This window comes from Canis lupus, chromosome 20 (assembly GCF_003254725.2).
Source record: "Canis lupus dingo isolate Sandy chromosome 20, ASM325472v2, whole genome shotgun sequence".
NCBI lineage: Eukaryota > Metazoa > Chordata > Mammalia > Carnivora > Canidae > Canis > Canis lupus.
Window position 1 is genome coordinate 57,829,276 of NC_064262.1, and position 15,197 is coordinate 57,844,472.

General features: G+C 60.4%; 1 long non-coding RNA gene across 1 annotated transcript; it reads left to right on the plus strand.

The window, feature by feature from the left end:
• The first annotated feature begins 822 nt into the window (after positions 1–822).
• On the plus strand, positions 823–7,945 carry LOC125753174 (uncharacterized). The gene is made up of 2 exons (XR_007404328.1): positions 823–1,401; positions 6,453–7,945. It is a non-coding gene; the product is annotated as an uncharacterized LOC125753174 (long non-coding RNA).
• Positions 7,946–15,197: the final 7,252 nt, after the last annotated feature.

A 15,197-nucleotide genomic window follows, 5' to 3' on the forward strand; every position in this document is an offset into this window, starting at 1 on the left:
GCGGCCGTGCGCGGGCTTGACTGACAGGCGCTGGGCGGGCGCGCGCGGCTGATTGACGGGCGCCGGGCGGGCGGGCGGGCGCGAAGCCGGGGGGCGCCTCCGGGCGCTGACACCCCGCCTCCGGGCGCCGCGGCCGGGAGAACCTTCCAGGCCTCCCAGGACCTCGGGGGCCCGAGGCCACGTGTTGCCGCGGTGCCCACGCGGAGCCGCTGCGCGCAGCCCGGAGGCAGGTAGCGGAGCCTGGGCTCGCGGCTCCGGGGGCGCCTCGCCTCTCCCCAGCCTTCGGCCCGGCGGGCGTCGGCGGCCCCAGCCCCTCGGAGGGCGCGGGGGGCCCTGACGGCGGGGGGAGGGGGCTCGGAGGGCGCGGGGCCGTGACGCCGGGGGTGGGGGGCGCGGGGGGGCTAGGAGGGGGCGGGGAGGGCGCGGGGCTCAGAGGGCGGGGGGGGGACGCGGAGCTCGGGGGGCGCAGGGGGGGCTAGGAGGGGGCGGGGAGGGCGCGGGGCTCGGGGGGCGCAGGGGGGGCTAGGAGGGGGCGGGGAGGGCGCGGGGCTCAGAGGGCGGGATGGGGACGCGGGCTCGGAGGGCGCAGGGGGAGCTAGGAGGGGGCGGGGAGGGCGCGGGGCTGGGGGGGGCGCAGGGGGGGGCGGGGAGGGCGCGGCGTCGAGCCCCGGGCAGGGGCGGAGCGGAGGGCGGGGGCCAGAGCGGGGGGGGGGGGGGGACACAGGGGGGCGGGCAGTCGGCGTCCCCGGGAACCGCGCTTCCCGCAGTGGGGGCGCTCGCGGGTGTAGACGCCGCTCGCGGGGCGCGGGTGTAGGCCGCGGGGCACCGCCGGCGTCGGACGGGCGGGGCGCGCTCTGAGTTGGGGGCGAGCTTGCAGAACGGCGGTGCAGCGCGCCTTGGGGCGGCCCTGGGGGCTGCGGGTCCGGCGGCGGCGGCCGGGCTCAGCGGGCAGGTGCACCCTGCGCAGCGGCCTGCGGGGCGTTTGTGACAGCGCGACCTCGTCGGTGCCCGCCCCGGGTGCCCGTCCTCCCCTGGCGGAGGTGCCGCGCTCGAGTCCCCGAGTCCCGAGTGCCCATGGGCGGGCCGGGGTAGCCCAGGTGCCCGGAGGCCGGTGTGGGCGCCGGTGAGCACTGCCAGCGCGGGGAGGGCTCCACCTGCGGCCGCCCCGGGAGGTCCCCGGAGGTCCTGCCCCCGCGCTGCTGCACAAGTGAGCCTCCAGGTCGGTGTGAGCCTCGGGACTGTGGGCCGTGTGCTCCCGCTGCCCACCACTGCTTCAGGGGCTGCGGGGGACCCGAGGACACCACGCTGCAGGAGCTCAGTCTGAAGGACATGGAGGATCCAGTAGCAACAGCAAGCTTCGGGCTTCACGGTTAGCTTCTCGGATGGCAGGAACCGCGGCAGGTGGGTGTCCCCTTACCAGTCACCTTGGTCATCTCCCTCCGGGCATCCAAGCACAAGCCTGTTACCCAAAGCAGTTGTTGGCTCACAGCTCTGCAGCCTGGCCTGGGGTCACCCCGGGTCCTTCCGCCTTCCCCCAGCTGCCACCTGGTGCTGGACTGCGCTGGCGTCCGCTGGCTGGCGGGTCTGCTGGAGCTCGTGCACTCAGGCCTCCTCCGGCCTCCCCCGGGTGGCTCCACACGCTGCTTCCACGGGGTCGCCGGCTTCTGACGTGGCTGCTTAAGGTTCCCAAGAGCACAGCCCATCTTACAGACATGGAACTTGGGAGAGAAGAACGTGGATTCGCTTGTCCAAGGCAGAGCTGGGATTTCTTTTTAAGGTTTTATGTTTATTTGACAAAGAGGAGCACGAGCAGGGAGAAGGGCAGAGGAAGAAGCTGACTCCTGGTGAGCAGGGGGCTCCACTCAGGGCTTGGTCCTAGGACCCCGAGCCTAGCACGTGAGGTGAAAGCAGGCATGAGACCGACTGAGCCACCCAGGCACCCCCGGAACTGAGATTTGAAACAGGAAGTCTAGCTCCAGAGTCCAGACTGTTAACAATTGTAAAACACGGGTTCTGACAAAGCTATTACAGGAGATGTTCAGGAAACCACAACGGTAATAGGCCGTTTTGTTTGTGGCTGGGGCTACAAGATGGTGGGGTTCAAGGAAATGACATTTAGTCTGAAAACCCAGTATCTGGATAGCCTGGGGACTGGGAGAGAATTTTCTGAGCTTAGGAGGCCGTGGAAAGGCCCTGGGGTGGAAGGCCCTACTTGTCACAGAAGTTAAGTGATGCCTGGTGAGGCCTGGAGCAAGGGGGGCGGGGAGCACACCTTGGGGCTTAACTGTGCTCTAGGAGGAGTTTTTGCTTCTAATTTATTGTTTTATCTTAGAGTAATTACAGATTCACAGAAGTTTGCAGAAGTAGTCTAAAGAGGAATGTCGTAGCTGTTCCTCTCTTTACCCCCGTGGTTTATTTTGTGCATCTGAGATCCGGCGTCAAAACCAAGACGCTGACATGATTCGGTGGTGTGTGGAGCTACGTACCCACCACCCTAGTCAAGATGCAGGGCGTCCCCAGTGTCCACAGAGCACTCCCTCCAGCTACCCCCGGTAGACACCCCCCGGCGCCCGCCCCCCGCCCCCCCGCCATCCCTCATCGCTGGGGGCTGCAGATCCCTGCTCCGTCTCTGATTCCGAGAAGGCTCCCCGAATGCAACCGTATAGCACGTAGCCTTCGGAGCCCTCTTCGTACTCACGAAACTCCAGAGAGGCGTTGGGATTCACACGCACCGGGAGTGCCTTCCTCCTTGTCCGAGTAGCGTTCCACACTCTGCTTGTGCCAGATAACCGGCCTTTTCTAAGGTCCCTAATATAGTTTCCTGGCATGAGCGTATGGGCATTTTGGGTATTCTTGTGGCCCATGCAGGGGATCAAGGAAGAGGGGAGGACGTGGCCTAAACGCTGGCAAAGCGCGACTGCCCTACGTTCCCAGATCCAGACATTCCCACGCAGCTATTCCTAGCTGCAGGCAGGCTGGGAAAGTTGTCTTTATTCTAGGAGCCACCTGCCCACTCACAGGGGAGGTTCTGCTACTCGGAAGAGAAGAGACATGGGAGGACAGCTAGACCCTGCCAGCGGAAGCTGTCCCCACCTCACCCCACAGGCAGCTGAGGATTCACTGGGCCCTTGCCTGAGTAGCTTATATGGTGCCTGGCACCCCACAGCTGGGGCCCTGGTGGCCACAGAGGCGGGTACCGTGGGGTGGACAGAAGACCTAAATCCTGGGGCTGGCTCTGCTCCTAAGGCACATCGCCAGCATCTCAGTTGACCTACTGTGAATTGGGGAGACCACGTTGGGTATCTCTCCTGCGATCCTGCTCCTCTTACCTGTGAGCACTGTGGCAGAGGAGGGTGGATTGTTCTCCACCCAGCCTGGGGGAGAAGCCTGGCCTTCCATCCTGTGTCTGTGGTGCACGGAGCCAGGTGGGGGGGCTCCGAGGGGTGAGGGTGACTGAGGTGGGCAGATGCCTCCCTGTGGGGCTGCCTAGTGGACTGTGCCAGGAAGCCCTGTGTAGACCAGAGGAGAGTCTGTTCTCAGGACTCTTACCCACAGCACGTAAAATAGGGGGAAGGCTGCTGCTATGACTCTGGGGGGCTGAATAAACCCCAGAGAAGGGCCCCCACACATCTTGGTCTCTTCTGCCAAGACTTCAGGTGTCACGGCCACACCACCGGCTCTCATTCTACCTGCGTCTTGGTGCAGGCTCTCACCTGCTCCGTGTCTTTGACGTTGCAGGGGGCAGAAGGCATAGGCAGCCCCCGATGGCTCACAACCTTGGGCAATCCCCTCCCCTTAAGCGTGAGTAGAACTTGTGCCGGGGTCGGTGTCACATCTCTGGTTATGTGTGGTGGAGGTGAAAGGATTTTTTGGTTGGAAGTAAGGTTGCTAATCAGTTGATCTTTAGTTCATGAAAAAAGAAATTATCTTGATGGACCTGACTTACTCCAGGGAGCCCTTTAGAAGAGGGACTGGGGTCCTCCTGAGGTCACAGGGACTGACCTATGGCCACGGAGAAGTGGGACACCGCAGAAAGGAATTGTGCCAAGTACCCTGTGAGCTTGGAGGGGCCCCCCCGAGGGGCAGCACGAGCCCAGCCAGCACCTGGATCGCCACCCAGCTGCGTGTTCCCCGGCTCCCAGCCCACAGAAAGCGGGACACGAGGGGTGTCGTGTTAAGCCTCTAAGTTGGCGATCACTTACTACGTTGCAGTAGGAAAGCAGCACGGTGCCCCTCCGTCCGCCGCGGTGGAGTCCCCGCATCCTCTGTCCATGCTCTTCTCGGGGCCCCCTGCCCTCCAGAGGCCCAGTTCCAGGTTCAGCTCCCACATGGAACCCTCCCTGGGAGCTGGTGGCCGGTCCCCGCCTACAGCGTGGTGGTCCCTGGTGCGGTTGCTGGCAGTTTAGTTGTCCCTCCCGCCAGGACACAGGGTGACTTGCGCTTCCTGCCACGCAACGCGCACATAGCCGTGACATTGGGAGCCCGGGTGCAGTGGCCAGTGGCCATTTGCCCTCCTCTCCTTCCTGCCCCCCCGCCCCGCCCAAGGCCAGGCCCAAGAGCAAGAGGATGGTGACACAGTGGAGCCCCGCCAACCACGGGGACGAGGGGACGATCGGCGTAGGAGGTCCTACCTAGGGCTGCTGTAACAAAGCGGTGTAACCTGGTGGCTGAAAACAATAGGCGCTTAGGATCTGGTGCTTATGGAGAAGTTGAGACCAGGCGTGGCAGGACTGGTCCCCGCAGGGGCCCTGAGGGAACGGCTGTCCACGCCCTGTCCCCGCTCCTGGGGGCGCTGGCAGCCCTGGGCTTGCGGACACAGCCCTCCTCTCTGCCTCCTGCTTCACGTGGATGCCTTTCCTCCTGTGTCCAGCTCCTCTCGTAGGGACACCCGTCATCGGCGTCACGGCCCACCGTACGCCAGTATAGTCTCACCCGAACCGTTGGCAAACTTCCACCAGGTTCCGAGGTTCTCGGTGCACCTGATTTCAGGGGGGACGCTGTACAGTGCCGTCCCCGTGGGGCAGGAGGAACGACCCTGTGTCGCTCACCGATGCCGAGCTGCGGGGTGTTCCTTACATCATGTCACGTTGCTGACTTACCCCGTGCGTTCCTGTCCTCGCCCAGGCACGGCCCTGCCAGCGGGACACGGCATGGCACTCGTACGGGACACAGAATGAACTTTACCAGCTGCACCAGAGCACATCTTAGGGACGCACGCAGCCTTGTTTACAAAAATTCCCTAATTAGTACCAGGGAGCGCTCGGGGAGGCACTTAGGGTGTGAGGGGAAAGGCTGCGTGGGGAAGCCGCCGAGCTCAGCATGAGGACAGGACAGGAGCCACGAGAGGAGGGGTCACCCGGGAAGGCAGACAGCAGGCGGACGTCACCACCCACCAGCACCCCGCTCGGGGGCCCCTGAGCCGTCGAACGGAAGTTGGCCAGACCCTCCCTGGGCGGAGCTGCCCCACTGAGGCAGAGGACAAGCTGCCGGCTAGCTGCCGGGTGTGCCGTGGAGCCGGGCCGCGTGGACGTGGACGTGGGGGCCGGAAGGCGCCTGCGTGCGAGGAGCCGAGGAGCGCACGCTCCCAGGTGGAGCAGCCCGCGGCCTGTAGTCCTGACCAGGCCTGACGCCGGCCGGTGGGCGCGGGGCCGCCCCGGAGGAGCCCGGAGGACTCCATCACGTTCCCGGGCCTCGCTGGGTTACCTTGGGCCGGCGTCACTTCATTATTGTTTTAGAAAAAAGGTGACCAAGAGGTAAAATACTTCCAAAGCATCGACGTGGCGCTTCCCTGATCTGGGGCTGGCCCCCGCCCGGCCCCCGGGGCTCCGTGGCGCCGCTGAGCCGACAGCCGCGTGCCACAGCGCTGAGCCCCTGCCAGGGGCGGGCTGCCACACGTCAGCTGGCGGGCCGGGCTGCAGACGCGGCCTGCGGGGCCTGCTGCTGGCGCCGCCGACGGCTCTGAAGAAGCCGCGCGGCCCTCGGCGCTGATGCCAGTCGTGGCGCTAGGTGGCTCTGATGCCACGGGGAGGACCCCCGCCCCTGCCGCCGTCTGTGGCCTTCCCGGGCAGCATCGCTCGTCCCCACCCACTCGATGCCGGGAGCACCCCGATCGTGGTGATCACAACCGACCCCGGACGTTGCCCAGCGTTGCCTGGAGGCCGGGTCACCCCTGGTGAGGCCCGTGGCCACAGACCATGGCATCCCTGCCATCCTTCCCGGAGGTAGCGTCAGACGGGTCGGGGTGTCCCCTGGGGTGGCCTCGGGACAGGCGTGGCCCTGGCACCCGGCACGGGCTGGTGTGTGAAAAATGAAAGCCCTTGCAGCAGGCGGCGTCTCCAGACGTCCCCCTGCCCCTCAGGGTGGCGGGTGTGCCACGCGGGAGGCGCCCAGGGCCCCGCCGTCCTCGTCTCCTGGCTTTCTGAATCTGGTTTTGGCGAACAGCGTGGTTCCAGCCCGTGCACCTCCGGAACCAGCCGTGGGCATTTAGCATGTTCGTGGTCAGTCCTCCCGGGGCTGGGGACGCGGGGCCATCGCAGGGGCTGTCCTCTGGGACGTGTGTGGGACGACCGCATTGAGGTGAGATGTGAACGGCCAGCTTGGGGCGCCGGCCCAACTCTGCACAGGATGTGGATCGGGTCGCGTCTCTGTTGCTTCCCTAGGGCTGTTGTAACAAAAATCCCACAAACTTACGGTCTCCTAGTTCGGGAAGCCAGGAGTCCAAACTGAGGGTGACGGGGCCGTGCTCCCTCTGGAGGCCCCTGGGGAGGGTCTTTCCTGCTCTTGCAGCCTCTCGTGGCTTTGGTGTCTCCTGGTTGTTAGACGCCATCGTTGCTCCGTGTGTCCGTGTCCAGATCCCCTTCATCTGAGAGGCACACCCCTCGGGTCTAGGGCCGTCCCAGTCCGGCACACCCGGCCTGAGCTAAGGACATCTGCAGAGACCCCGTTCCAAGTACGGCCCCATCCGCAGGGCTTCCACGTCAAGGGAGGCATGTCCACCCAAGAAAAACATCACAAAACATCCTCACCGTACGACCTGGGGGTCGGTGGTGTTAGCAGCACCCTCCGACCTTACGTTTCCCAGGGGAAAATACGGGATGGAATTGTTAGATAACATAAGAGGAGCAGATTCCCGGGGACGTATTACGTCCGTAGCAAGTGCTCCTTAGATCATGAGCTTCGTCAGTCATTTAGTCTCATTTAGTCCGACTATTACATCCTAGGAACATATCTGTTATATATATAAATTTCGAAGGCAACTAGGTGCTGTGTGTTTTCATCTAGTAAATCTAGCACCCCTGTTCAGTAATTGGGTTTCTAGAGTTTTCTCCAAAGGGGCAAATGGAACTTCTGGGAACGTTATGTTGATTTCGCTCTTGCTGCAAGAACTTTTAATAGGCACCAGTTGGGGCCTTGTGTTGATTGATGAGGATCCTTTCAACAGCGTGTGTATGAGTGTGTGCACACAGGGCTCCAGGAACTGAAGAAAACTGGTTGGGAGTTCCATATTTTATTTATTTTTTTATTTTTTTAAGATTTTATTTATTTATTCATGATAGACATAGAGAGAGAGAGAGAGAGAGAGGCAGAGACACAGGCAGAGGGAGAAGCAGGCTCCATGCAGGGAGCCCGATGTGGGACTCGATCCCGGGACTCCAGGATCACACCCTGAGCCGAGGCAGGCACTAAACCGCTGAGCCACCCAGGGATCCCCGTGACTTCCATATTTTAAAATAGGACAAGGCTCCTTGGGTGGCTCAGTCGGTTGAGTGTCTGACTCTTGATTTCGGCCCAGGTCGTGATCTCAGGGTTTTGGGATCGAGCCACACGTGGGGCTCTGCTCAGCGAGGAGTCCGCTGGAGGATTCTCTACCTCTTCCCCCCACCCCCACCCCCCTGCTCACACGTGTGCACTGTCTCTAAAAATAAATAAAATATTTTTTAAGAAACATGCTGGCTCTCCTTTTTTGTAGTCAAACATTTAGAACTAATTTTATTGTAGGTTTATGCTGGTAACATTCACATACAACACAACGCACCCGTTTAAAGTATGCAGTTCAGTGATACTTATTTTTCACTATGTTGTGTAGCCACTACTGTGTCTACTTCTAGAACATTCCATCACCCAAAAAGAACAAAAAGAAGCCCCGTCCCCATCAACATTCACTGCCCCCCCACCTGTTCCCCAGCCCCCACGGGCCCCCTCCCCGTCCTTGGAGGAGCCTGTTACGCACGTGTCACACACGTGGACTCACACCTTGTGGGGCCTCCTGTGCCTGGCTCCCTCCCCGAGCATCATGGGCTCCCCAGGGCAGCGGGTGTCAGTGCTCCAGTGCTTTTCATAGCCCAGTGATGGCCTTGGGTGTGGTGTGAGAAGCTAAAATGGTCGTGAAAAGCTTCCCATATCCTAATTCCTGGAACCTATGAATGTTTAGCAGAAAAGGAATTTTTAGATGTGGTTAAATTAAGGATCTTGATGGGAGGTGATCCTGGATCATCTGAGTGGCCCAGCATCGCAGGGGCCCAGATAAGAGGGATGCAGGACTTTGACACACGTAAGGGAGAAGCCACATGAAGCTGGAGGACAAGGCTGGAGCAATGAGGCCGCAGGCCAAGGGACACCCGGGCCCCCAGGAGCTGAGACAGGCAGGACGGGCCCTCCCCGGAGCCTCTGGAGGGACTGTGGCCCTGCGCTCTTGACCCAGTGAAAATGGCTCGGGCCTTCTGACCTCTAGTATGCCGTGTAAATCTGTTCTAACCACCGGCCACGTGTGCAGTTAAACCTGTTTGCCCCGCTGTTTCACGCTGCCTTGTGTTCTCCAAACCTATATGCCAAAGTCCTAATTCTCAGAATGTGACTGTATGTGGGTATAGGTCTTTAAAGAGATTATTTAGGGATTCCTGGGTGGTGCAGCGGTTTGGCGCCTGCCCGTGGCCCAGGGCGCGATCCTGGAGACCCGGGATCGAATCCCACGTTGGGCTCCCGGTGCATGGAGCCTGCTTCTCCCTCTGCCTGTGTCTCTGCCTCTCTCTCTCTCTCTGTGACTATCATAAAAAAAAAATAAAAATAAAAAAACTAAAAATAATAAAAATAAAAAAAATAAAGAGATTATTTAGAACGAGGTCCAATATGACTGGTGTCCTTGTAAGATTAGGACGTTGGGAGGCCACGTGAGGACACGGGCAGGAGATGGCAGTGTGCACGCCCAGGGGCGAGGCCTCGGGGGAACCTCGATGTCAGACTCCTGGTCCCCGGAGCTGGGAGAGGAGGAGCCTCCAGGTCCCTCGTTCGGGCGGGTGAGCAGACTCGTGCGGCGGCGGCCCGGGCACCTGGGTCCAGCCGATCTCCGATCTCCGGGCCGCCACAAGGGCTTCGAGCCCGGTCCTGGCCCCACGCCCGCTGGGCTGGCTGCGGCTGGGCTGCGGGCGCCGAGGTAAAATGCAGCGGCGGCTGTGGAATCTAGCGTGGCGGGTCCTCAGCAAGTTAGAAGTAGAATGACCATGTGACCCAGCAATCCCACTCTGGGTATCTACCCAAAAACACTGAAAGCACTGAAATATCAAAAAGATAATGTGCACACCGTGCTCCCAGCACCGCCTGCAATAGACAGATTGGAAGCCGCGCACGCGTCCGTTGACGAAGGATACACAGCGCGGCCGGTCCACACCCGGGATGCGACCCAGCCCCGGGGAGGAAGGGGCCCCGACACCTGCCCCACATGGGTGGACCCCGAGGACACGGGGCTCAGGGAGGGGACCCAGACCCACTCCCAGGAGGTCCCCGGAGGAGGCCCGTCCACAGAGACAGGAGGCGGTGGGAGCCAGGGGTGGGGCGGGGGCGGGGGTCAGTGCTTCCTGGGGACGGGGTCTCCGTGCGGGGAGATGGAAGGTTCTGGAGACGGTGGGGGGGGGTGCGCGGCGGGGTGAGTGTGCTCCGTGCCCTGAGCTGCGCTCAGAGACGGTTACAATCTTAACTTTATGTGTATTATACAACATGAGACAGAATTTTTTCTAAGCCCCATCCCTACAATCGGGCATTTCCCACACCATGTGGGATGTTTCCTGCCGCGTTCAGTGTTGGGGTCAGAGGGTGACAGACACCCCGGGAGGAACATGACCCCGCCGCCACCCCCTTCGGTGGTTCTCCAGGGAGACACCTGCATTCCCAGACCAGGAAAGGGCGGTGCGCTGCAGTGTCTCTTCCAACAAAGAGTCAAGGATTAGGCCCCGTTGAGTTCCCATCCTGTTTGCCTTTGATTTTTTTAAAAAAGCCTTTCATTTCAACTATTAGGCATTTCAGGGCAGGCTGCGCAGTGTCATCTGCATTTCAAACAAGTGCCGCTGGGGAGATTTGTTTCCTTCCTCTTTTCTGTTTCCTCGTTCTTCTCCCAGACGTGTCATCCACAGCCGCTTTTATTTGTTTTCTTCAAGGTCCTCCATCACATTGTCTCACATTGTTCCCGGACGGTCACACGGACGCAGCAGCGACCCCAGCCGCCGCGGGCCCGGCCCCACCCAGCGTCCCCCGTGTGCTCCCTCGCACCCGGAGCCCGGATTTCTCAGGGTCCCCCGCCCTGTGTCATTTCCACCCAAGACACCGAGTAGAAATACAGATTTTCCTTTCTTTTTTTTTTTTTTGACTGCAGCCGACAGAGCCGGCCCGCGGCGTCCGGGGCGGCAGGGGTGCGGCCGTGGTCGGCCGGGGCTGCGGGCTGTGCTGGGCTCGGCCGCACCCTGCACCCCGCGGACTGTGCCCCGCCACGGTGTCTTGCACCCCCGCAGGGGGATTGTGCCCCCCTGAACCCCCAGAGCCTGGGCTCCCGCCGAGTCCCTGGAGCGCCGAGGCACGCCCTGTGCTGGGCCCGTGGCCTGGGCCGGCGCCCCCGGTCGCCCGTCGCTTGTCCCCCGGCAGGGGCGCTCCAGCCAGCGCTCTGGATGCAGAGTGGCCTCCAAGGAACCCGCTGGGCTTCTGTGCCAATTCCCACATGGGCCATTTTTTCTTTAAATTGTGATAAAATACATATAACATGAAATAGACGGTCGTCACACTCCCTGTCATGCACCCACCCCCTCATCCGTCCCCAGAACTTCCTCATCTCCTGTGTGGACAGAGACTCTGTCCACAGGAAGCATTAAGACCCACCACCCCAATCCCAGGGGGGGTTTTGAAACTTGGGCTCTACTTTGCCTGCACGTCTGTCTGTCATCTACACGGGACAGTCCCGTCACGGGTCTGGGCAGGAAATTAAAACCGCAGGCACTTATTCCTATTTTATGGGTGCCACAGCTTGGGGGTCAGCTTATGATACGAACTGTAGTGTATTTAGGCTTTTTAATTCTTTTAACAGGGACCAGATTGAGTCCGCTTTACAATCTTCCTAGAATGAAGTGGAACACGTGGTCAGGAAGTGGAGTCCCCTTATCCAAAATTTCACATTCTCCGAACACAAGACCGATCAATAAAAATGTTTAGAAACTGTATTTCCGGGGGTGCCTGGGTGTCCCACGAGTTGAACCTCTAACTCTGGATTTCTTTTTTTTTTTTTAATTATCCAATTTTTATTTTTATTTTTTATTTTTTTATAAAGATTTTATTTATTCACGAGAGACACAGAGAGAGGAGCAGAGGGAGAAGCAGGTTCCATGCCGGGAGCCCGACGTGGGACTCGATCCCAGGACTCCAGGACCAGGCCCTGGGCCGAAGGCAGGCGCCAAACCGCTGCACCACCCAGGGATCCCTGACTCTGGATTTCTGCTCACGTCATGACCTTGGGGTCCTGGGATCGAGCCCCGCATCAGGTTCCTGGCTCGGCTTGTGCGCCCGCTCACTCTCGCTCTCCCTCTCCCTCTCCCTCTCTCTCTCTCTCTCTCTCAAATACATCCTGGAGCACGGAACTCAACGTCACAGCGATAGAAGGCAAAGAAACTGTGAGATTTCCAAAATGACCGCGAGGACGACGGGAAGAGAAGCGGGGTGTCCGCGTCCCCATCGTGTGCGGTGGGCACGGCCGCCGAGCCATCCGATTGCTGACCGGCCGTCGCGTCACTCGGGGCCACAAGCTTGCCGGCAACGATTCCGTTCTTGGTTGTACGGACACCTGGGACTCTGACACCTGCTTCCAACAGCACCACACAGCAGAATATACGGAGCAAGGGAAATGCAAGAAAAAAAATAAGAAGAATCCTTTCTGGGCACACAGCATGCATTTGCTCTGTCCCCAAACCGGGGCTGCGCTGACGCTGTGAGCTAGCTCGCGGATTGGCCTTGTCCCCTGAGCACTCGTGGCACATGTGGCTCCTGCGTCTCTCAGGATGAAGGGACGGCCTCCTGGGGAGGCTGTCATCCTGGAACCTGACCAGAGGAGGTGCCCTTCCCTGGGGCACGCGAGCTGCAAGGGCTGGAGACCGGTGCTCATGAGCTCGTAAAGCTAGAGGGCTCCGGCTGGTCCGTGTGGACGCACAGGGTCCTGGATCCGGGGAGCTCTGGGGGCTCTACTGGGCACGGAGCTGCTTAGGGCGGGTGGGCGGGCGGGGTGTGCACCAGGACCCCTGTGCCAGGCTCTCAGTAACTGTTTCAAAATAAGCAGTTAAAAAATACATTAAAAAAAAAAATGTCCTAGAAATCTGTTGCCTCCCCCAGACTGGCAGGGCCACCGCATGGACGGAGACGGGCAGGCCCTGTGAGGCCACGGCCCGGGCAGCGGCAGGGTGGGGTGGAGACCCCTGTCCTGGGTCCCCCTCCACGCGGCCCGTCAGAGTCCACACGAACTCCCGTCGGGGGGCTGGGGAGGACTTGGAGCAGCGAGGCTACCCCGCAGGGCGCCCCCCACCACTCCCAGGACGTCTGCCGAGCCCCCGCCCACCGACGGGTGGACCCCCAGCCTGGCAGTGTGTCTGGACACCCCACCGAGGGGTGCCTGGCGGCTCAGCCGGGGTGGGGGGGGCGGGCCCTGATCTCGGGCTTGTAAGTTCAAGCCCCGCCATGGGTGTAGTCATCACTAAAAAAAAATAATAAACTTAAGAAAAACCGCAAATCCACAGAACATTGTGTTTCTGCAAATCTGTGCCAAGGCCAGAGTCCCCTACGTGGGAGACAGACTCCCTGTGTCCCCGTTAGAAAGGAGGAGGGTTTAATGTTCCCCTGGACAGCCAAAGCTTCCGGAAGCATTGGGAAAATGCAGTTTGTTCTGAAACGCAGACTCGATGGAAGCCACCGCCCTCGGGAGAGAGGGGGCAACGGCTGAGAGGCACCGTGGCTTCGCGCGCGCTCTTGCTCACGGCGCCCCCGAGCCAGGGCCTGCAGCTGCCACACCCCACGCTCCTTTCAGGGGCCTGGCAGTCGCGAAGCATCGGGCGACAGCGGCGTGGCTCCCTGGAGGAGCCCCCCATCAGCACGCCGCCCCCGGCACCAGGACGGTGCCCTCCGAGAGCCCCAGACCCTTCCTGGCTCCTGAAACGCTGCCGTCCCCAGGCTGCGGGTGCTGAACTGAGCCCCGTTCCCGCCCCCAAGCGAGTGGCTGCCCCCCAGACTTGCACGGGGAGAGAGGACCCGGCTCTCAAAGACCTGGACACGGGATACATGCTGGGCTCAGAGGCAGGGCTGGTCCCGCCAAGAGAAGGCGGGTTTGGGGCTCGGGCTCGGACCCCCGTGTTCAAGGTCGGACCCCTAGAACTCAGAATGGGACATCATTTGGGAATGGGGTCGCTGCAGGTGTCATTAGCTCAGAGGAACTCACACTGGAGCGGGGGGCCCCTCATCCAATAATAGTATTTTTATATAAAGGGGAAATTTGGGCAGCCCCAGTGGCCCAGCGGTTAGCACCGCCTGCAGCCCAGGGTGTGATCCTGGGAACCCGGGATCAAGTCCCGCGTCGGGCTCTCTGCATGGAGCCTGCTTCTCCCTCTGCCTGTGTCTCTGCCCCTCTCTCTCTCTCTCTCTCTGTGTGTGTCTTTCATGAATAAATAAATCTAAAAAAAAAAGGGAAATTTGGGTATAGATGCACACAAGGGGCGCTCATTCCCTCTGAGCCTCTCCCCTCGCGGAGCTGCCAGCCAGGGCTCCCCGGGCACCGCCGGCCCCCACCCCCCTCGGTGGTATTGACCACAGGCGTCCCTGACGTCACCTGCTGTCCCTGGGGCGGGACCCGGCTCACGGGTCTCAGCTGACGTCCTCCCTTTTGCAGGTAAAAAGAACATAGTGTTTCTTTTCAAATAGTCTTTTAAAAAATGGTCCTAGAGAGGAGCCACCAGCTATTAAAAGTATTTACTTCTGAAATTCCAGAAAGGGCAGACAAAAGTATAATTAGGAATGACCAGAACATTTGAGTACTTTTTTTTTAAGGACACAAAGATGTTACTTTTTGTTTTCAGATTCTGGGATCTGAGGTTTTCCTTTGTTTTTTTTTTTTTTTTCAGAGTATGATTCCCTTTATTTGAAGATGAAAACCGGGGCAAAGTCGACGTTTCATTTAGGATTACAGACACAGGCGGCACATCCTTTAATTTTTAAAGGTCATCAATATGAGGAGAGCACAAAACTCCAAAACCGAGTAACTCTAGAAAACCAAAGAGCCTCAGTTATCAGCAACGCAAAATACACACGGAGTGCCGGTGTGTCCTCTCTGCCTCCTGCCCCGGGACCTAAATCCAGGACAGCAACCTGTGCGCCCCGAGAAGCTCCCAGGAGAACCCACAGAGGCGCATGCAGCCCCCACTGCAGTGCACGCGAGGGTAGCAGCGGCCGAGCCCAGCGGGCAGGCGACCTGCGGACCCCCATCCCGCACCTGCTGGCCCCCCGGCCTGCCCGGCCCGAAGCCGGGACACAGAAGGACGGGCGACAGCTGAAGGGCACGGGATGGCGGACAGGACACGAGCAGGGAACCCGCCCGGGCTGAGCCCACCTCCGTGCCCGAGTGCACGGGAGACGCTGTCGGACGGGCTGGGTGCTTGGTGACACCTGGGCGGGGACGAGCGCCCAGAGCCGCGCGCCAGACAGCGAGCCAAATGGCACGTTCCCCGTTATGTGTGTTCTTTTTTTTTTTAAGATTTTATTTATTAAAAAAAAATTATTTATTTATTCCTGAGAGACCCAGAGAGAGCAGGGGAGCCCGATGCAGGACTCGATCCCGGAACCCCGGCGTCACGCCCTGGACCCAAGGCAGATGCTCAACCGCTGAGCCACCCAGGCGCCTGCATGGTCTA